At 49.2% G+C, this 6,849-nt stretch overlaps 1 pseudogene; it reads right to left on the bottom strand.

Moving 5' to 3' along the window:
* Window positions 1-88: 88 nt before the first annotated feature.
* Window positions 89-1,663, bottom strand: LOC112548354 (annotated as a pseudogene).
* Window positions 1,664-6,849: the final 5,186 nt, after the last annotated feature.

The following is a 6,849-nucleotide window of genomic DNA, read 5'->3' as shown; positions in this document are numbered from 1 at the left end:
TGGGGGCCCCCCCCCCCCCCCCAAAACAGCAGCCTTGTTTTGGTGTGGAAACCCAGACAGTCTGGCGCTGGGCAGGAAAAGGGTGGAAAAAGAAGGTAGAAAAGTTCATGAAGTCCCTGGGTTTGTGTAGAGGCAAAGCTGCAAACCCCAGGCCCCCACCCAAGGCCTCACTCTGGGGTTCCACACACGCTACTGCCTGGCACAAGGAAGCCTCTGGACCCCCACAGTGTACCTGTGCAAGTGGCTGGTTGGTGGTGGCCTGGTTTGCCTTCACACCACCATGACCCTGAGTCGCCCCTGTCTCCCTGAAACACAGTGTCTCCTGTCAATCATATGGCACTGCTGTGACCCCAAAGAGCTAGGGAGAACAGGCTCATCTTTCACAGAGGCAAGATGAGCAGACCAATTTTTCCCTTTTGGGTGTTGTACCCATTCATTTTTTAGGTATTTCTGCAAGGCTTTCTTGAAAATGTCATTTGAACTCTGGAAGTCAGCACTGGACTTGTCAACTGTGTCTTTCAAATTCCGAATGGTGTCTCACACTTCTTGGAGGATGGCACGGTCCTTACGCATTGAATCATGAAGTTCGTCCCACCAGGCAGCTTCCCTTTGTGCTCTGGGTACTGAGGACTCTGTAAAAACCATGAGTGAGGTTTCGCAGGACTGTCTCTGCTTGCTGCAAAAATCTTTACAGCACTCTGCTGAAGTGTGAGCAGGGTGCCATTCCCAGTTGCCATGGGTTACGGCAGCTGATAAGCAAAGAAAAAAGCAATGGTTGGCTTCCCCTCAAGAGGAGGAAAGTACACACCTCCACCATGCAGTGCACAAAATCCCAGCAGGCATGGAACAGACCTGTAAAACTGGGGCACCACTTATACTGCCCAAAACTTATGAATACTCGCTGCTCTGGGAGGAACAGATCCATGGCTGCTACTGCCCGTGCTAGCTGCAACAAATTAATTAAAACAAATAATTAGCTATGAAACCTGGCCAGCCTGCACCACCACTGAAAGAACATGGCGACCCACATACAGCAACACATGAATTTCTCCCCTACCCTCTGATCCCCGAAACCCAACCAGTACGAACTCGGGAGTTGCCTGAAAGTGGCAAGAGGCACATTACAAGAGACTTACCAGGTCCAGCAGATGATGGTTCTTCCTGCAACTGGTCATCAGGGAACAGGGAGCAGTCTCTGAGCAGCTGAGACATGGTTTCACCCTGAGGAGGGGCTGCTGCCGCCGCCTTCTCTTCCTCCACCTCCAGCCCAACCCCAGTGCAGAAAGTCTGCAAAGCCAGGTTGTCATCCGTATCCCTGGAGAATAACAGACAGCTTGTCATAGAAGGGGGAAATTGTGTGACCTGCCCCAGAATGAGAGTTCGCATCTTTGGCTCTGTAAAATGCTGATCTCAGGGACTTGATCTTGCACCGGACCTGGGCCCAATCATGATTGTACCCTTGCGCCTGCATGCCTTTTGTGATCTCGACATAAACAGGCTTATTCCTTGTACTGTCCAGCTTGTCTATGATCCTTTGCTCTGACCAAATGTCAATTAAGTCCTCCAGTTCTTCCCAGCTCCAGTTGGGTCCAAGGGCATTGGAGGTATCAGCTTCCTGGGCTATCGGTTCCATCATACTCCTGGCCTTGGCTTTCTGAGACATGGTGAAGCAGTTGGTGATCAACAGCACAAGCACAAGTAATTTGCAAAAGGGGCTCGCAAATTTGGGGGGAGGGGGTGCCTTTTTACTCAGGCTGTGCTTGCAGGAGAGTCTGAGAAAATTCCAAGGATTTTGAAGTCATTACCTGTATCAAAACACCTGAAGGTGATGAAGCATCTCCAGTTAACAACAAAAGAGACTTGGTGATGGGGTAAATAAGGACATTGTACTTTGGAATGGCTGCTGAATAGCCAGGAATGTTGCAAAAATCTTCAATAACTGCCTGCTTGTGCAAAATAATTTTATTACACAAGTACAGCCTTATGTTTTCCCATAAACTGGCAAAAGTTTTGAATAGCCAGGAGAGGAGTAGGCTAATTTTTTTTGTTTGCAAGCTTGATTACATCACAACACCAATGGCTGCAAAGCTTGTGCAAAAGGCACAATGCCCCAGGGTTCTGGGGTGAAGTGTTGAAAAAGCAGCTACATCAGACCAACCACACACACACACAGAGTCCCTGCCTCCCTGCTTGGTGCAGATGGGTGAGAGGCCGCTGCTGGGAAGATGGGCAAAATGGAGAACGAGGATGAAGTACAACATGATGGACAACATGAAGCAGGAGGAGGAAGTGGAGGGCAGTACTGGAAATGCTGTTTTACTGGAGATTACTGCAGGAAGTCTTCAGTAGGAGTAGGACACTATGCTGTTCAGTGGCAAGTTGTTGTGTTCCTGCTTTACCAACATTAAGAAGATACATCGGGTACTCAGGGGAGTGAAGCGAACAAGTGGAACCTGACCAGGCTCTGTTGAGAAACCTGAGGAGGACCAGCAGAATCCGCATGGTGTGGGCCCACGAGAGCAGCTCAGACTGCTGGGAGCGAATCATCCTGACCATTTGGAATGACCAGAAGTGGCTGGAGATGTTCCGAATGAAAAGGGAGATGTTCTACCATATTGTCTCCATGCTGGGCCAACACATCACGAGGCAGGACACAAACATGCATCAGGCCATCCCACCAGACAAGACGGTTGCAATGGCCATCGTGAAACTGGCCAGCCCATCCAGCCTCCACTATATTGCCAACCAGTCTGGTGTGGCTGCCTGCATGGTGGGACAGGCGACTTGTGAGGTTTGCCAGCTGCTTAGGGACATTGCTTCTAACAAATTTATCTGCCTGGTGAATCCACAGCAAGTCATAAATGGCTTTATGAGAAGGGGTTCCCAAACTGCATGGGGGCTTTAGACAGCACTCACATCCCAGTGCTGTTCCCTGCAGGGAGTGGGAGGTTTTACACAAACAGGAAAGGATATGCCTCTGTGATCCTGGAAGCCATGGTGGACCACTGGGGCTGGTTCACAAACATTTTTACAGGGTGGGCGGGTATGTTCTGAAACTCCCCTCTGGCTGACCTTGTGAAGGACACTGCGCACCTGGCATAGAGGGGAGAGTGATCCTCAGTGTTGCTGTTCCCCCCTGTCATATTAGTGGATGCTGCCTACCCCTTAAAGCCCTGGCTCATGAAGCCTTATGGAGGGAACGTCACCAACCCACAGAAGCTGGCTTTCAACTACTGCCTCAGCAGTTGCAGGATGGCCGTGGAATGTGTGTTTGGCCAGCTGAAAGGACAATGGAGGGCGCTTACATGCTGACTCGACATGGATGAAGTAAATCTATTGCCCTTTATTGTGGCAGCCTGCATGCTGTACAATATCTGTGAGATCCAAGGAGACGTTTGCAAGGACTCGTGGGAACAAGAAGTGCAACAGGCGGTGGAAAGACAACAGAGACAAGGGGCAGCAGCACAGGGTCCAAGGAGATATCCTCAAGGAGAGGCTGGTCAGGAGGCCCTTGTCTTGCAGCATACATTGCTGAGAACAACCCCTAAGGAATGCTTTGTTCCAAAATAAATTCTTTTTTTTTTTTTTACACTTTAAAATCTGTGTGTGTCTACAGGGGCATGTGGTGTTGCAGATGGGGGGTAAAAGGGGGGACGGTCAGGGGAAGGGGGAGGAAATCAGGACTGGGCAAGGGGTTTGCTGCTTTTCCAGTGACTGAGTGGTTTGTGAGGGGGGGCATTATGCACCGTCACCCACATCTGAATGAGCCCCCCTACCCTATTCTACCTCTTGGTGGGCTAGGTGGGGTGGGGTGGGGGGACGGGGACAAGTCGAATAGCAAGCCACATTTTGAAAAAAAACAGTCCAAAAACATTTATAAAACAATTCACAACAACTCCAAAAGCCGTATGTGGCACTACACAAACAGATTGACAGTGCACCTGGCCAGGGAGTTGGAGGCTTTCCCATTGGAAACTGTAAGATCAATGAGCTTGGGAATGCTGTGAAATGTAGTCCAAAAAACACCCCCGGAAAAATAAAAGACAGAAGACCACCAACATATATATATAGGCAGCAATCACCTATCAACCGGGCGGCAACAAACGCCCACCCAGCCAATACTCCTATGATATAGGTAGTTATTAAACCATTATATTAATGAAAAATTCCATGGAGGAATGGAAAGTGAAAGGAATGAATGGGAGGGAAGGATTCACCTGCACAACTTGTCTTTTGGGATTGGGATGGGTTCCTTGTGATCCTGCACTGATGGAGAGACCAGACCAGACAAGACCGAACGAGCATAGGCGGGTGCAAGAGGCAAGGATTTTGGGGTGACCCTGACCGTGACCAGGGGAGACTCCCAGACAGTCAGGACTGCCCAATGAGAGTCCAGGGACTGGGGAGCCCAGGTGGTTCACATGTGCCTTGTGCTGTAATACATTAGGAAAGACATTCTAGGGGGTAAATTGGTATTTGACTCCCTCTACTGACATCTGCAGGGAATGACATGCAGGGGCTTAACTCACTTGAAAGCACCATTCATGCAAACATGAATGCCATGTCATGGAAACAAAAATTCACTGCACCAAAAAAAAAGCCGCATTAAAATTTTTGGGCAGTCTACATTAACTCTTGTGTCATCTATATACGCCTTATATAAATTGCAGTATTCATTTTACGCTTTAACTGGTAATAATTTGTTTTCTATTTTGTTTTGAGTTACATGTCTGCCATTTTTCATACTCATGCTCTTAATACTCAGTGGAAGTTTCTAAATCTACTCTGGTGTAAACTACTGTGGAGTAAGCACTTTATTTTACAATGTAAAGTCTACACAGTGTCTAAGTCAATCCCATATTTCTGATCAAAAAAGTTAGGATTTTTGTAGATCCAGTGTATAAGTCGACCCTGCCTCACCAAAGCCACCCCCAGGGAAGGCATCAGGCACTTGAACTGGCTGTCACCTCATCCTGGCACCTTATAAATGCAGGTCAGTGGTGGGTGCTGTGGCTGGAGACCATGAGCCACAGCTGGGTAGGTAGTGACAGAGCTCAGCATGGGGGGTTGTGAATGGCTCCTGCCTGGCAAGCACCGCTCACTGATGACGTTCTGTGCCATGGTGCTGCTGGAAGTGGGTGGGTGATGGTGCCGTAGCTCCCACCCTGCCAGGATCTACCCACAGGGCAGGCACTGGGCTGTGGGTAAGTGTCCCTGGGCCAGACTTGATGGGTATGGTGTTTGGGTACTCAGCCTGGCTCCGGAATATTAGGCAGGGGCAGGGAGGAGGCAGGCCTGGCCTGGCCTGAGTCAGCACCCGGGAAGCCACTAGACACCAGGACACCACCTCTCTGTGCACTGGGTGTGGCAGGGTGCTGGTGCGGGGTCCAGTTGAAAGTGAATAACCTTTGAAACACAATTTTTTAAAATTTCAAATAGTGATACGGTATATAAATTGAGGTGGAAATTTTTCAGGGTAAATATTTTGGCTTCAAACTTTGACTTATACACCATGAAATATGGTACACATGCAGGGATTAGGAAGCAGATTTGCTGCTCTTTGCACTGTTTCCTGCAGCCCTGGAATGGGCTCCTGCCACCACCAGGAGGAGCTGAGGGCTCTCCCTGGGTGCAGATCTAGGGGAGCTGCAGAGAGCACCAGCCCAGGAGACACCAGTCTCCTGGCCCTGAGGGGCTACCTGCTGCTGGGGCGGGGACAATGTCCCCCTATCCTGGCAGCAGGGGGCTCCTGGCACTGGCTCCCCAATCAGGGGCAGGTTCCAGCCCCCTTACCCAATCTGCCAGTTGTTACGTCTCAGCTGTGTGTTCTTGGGCAACCCTGGCACAGGATGCGGTCTGTCTGACTCACAAAGGACTCACCCCCCCCTCCCCTCCTCTACCTAAACGAAACTGATTAAGATGCAGTGAGAGACACACCTAAGACCCTCCAGATAAGGGTGACAAGAGTGAACCAACTGCCCTAGGTCTCATTTGCATCCGAGATGGAACCAGATGACCATTCATTTACATGAGAAAGCCTGAAGCAGAGGCTGCAGTGAATTCTGGGACCAGAGAAGCAGGAGAGCGCTGCATGATGGGGAATCTGTGCTTCCAATGTTAATCAACCCATGTTCACACACACCCAGCTCAGCATTTATCAGACCAGTTCTAATCTGGATTTACTAAGGACTTTTCACACCCCAGACACACACACACCTCTAAGTTTAATAGGCATCTCGGGCCGTACATTCCCTGGTCCCACTATGGGAGGCCTATTTAAACTTGATTGACTAAAACTTGGTTGCCGAGTTAGGGAATGCTGAGGCAAGAGACCGAGTCAGAGGGGGTATGGGCAACATTTGAACAATGGTTAAGGGTTCATCACAGCGTCCAGCCCATTGGAGCCCTAATCACAGGTGTTGTCATACTTTTCCCGAGACGACTGGTGGGAGTCCTCTCCACAAAAGGTTATGAGCACCCCAATAATTGTCTTAAGTCTGTTAAAAGACTATAGTAAGATCTGGAAAAGTCATGCTAAGCTGAGGCTTGTGCACAACAAGTAAAAATCCAAAATCCTGATGCTGCAAGCTATCTATTGTTCCTGAAGAAACCATGAGATATCCCATCAGTATATCTGCCACCCATAGGAATCTCAAGCTGGCTCCCAAGTATTTGGGTTACTCCCTAATCTTAAGTGTTTCCTGATTATCAATCAGTTTCCTGAGATGGTCCAAACCAGATAACCCCTTGTCAATAGAAAAGACAATGATTTACACTACTGAAGGTGCTTCGAAGCAGCTGAACTGAGGGTATAAAAATCTGTAAGTGTGTGTGCTGCTAGAAGAAGAG

Source organism: Alligator sinensis, unplaced genomic scaffold, assembly GCF_000455745.1.
Source record: "Alligator sinensis unplaced genomic scaffold, ASM45574v1 scaffold529_1, whole genome shotgun sequence".
Lineage (NCBI taxonomy): Eukaryota > Metazoa > Chordata > Crocodylia > Alligatoridae > Alligator > Alligator sinensis.
Note: the sequence above shows the minus strand (reverse complement) of the source record. Positions and strands in the feature narration are given on the sequence as shown.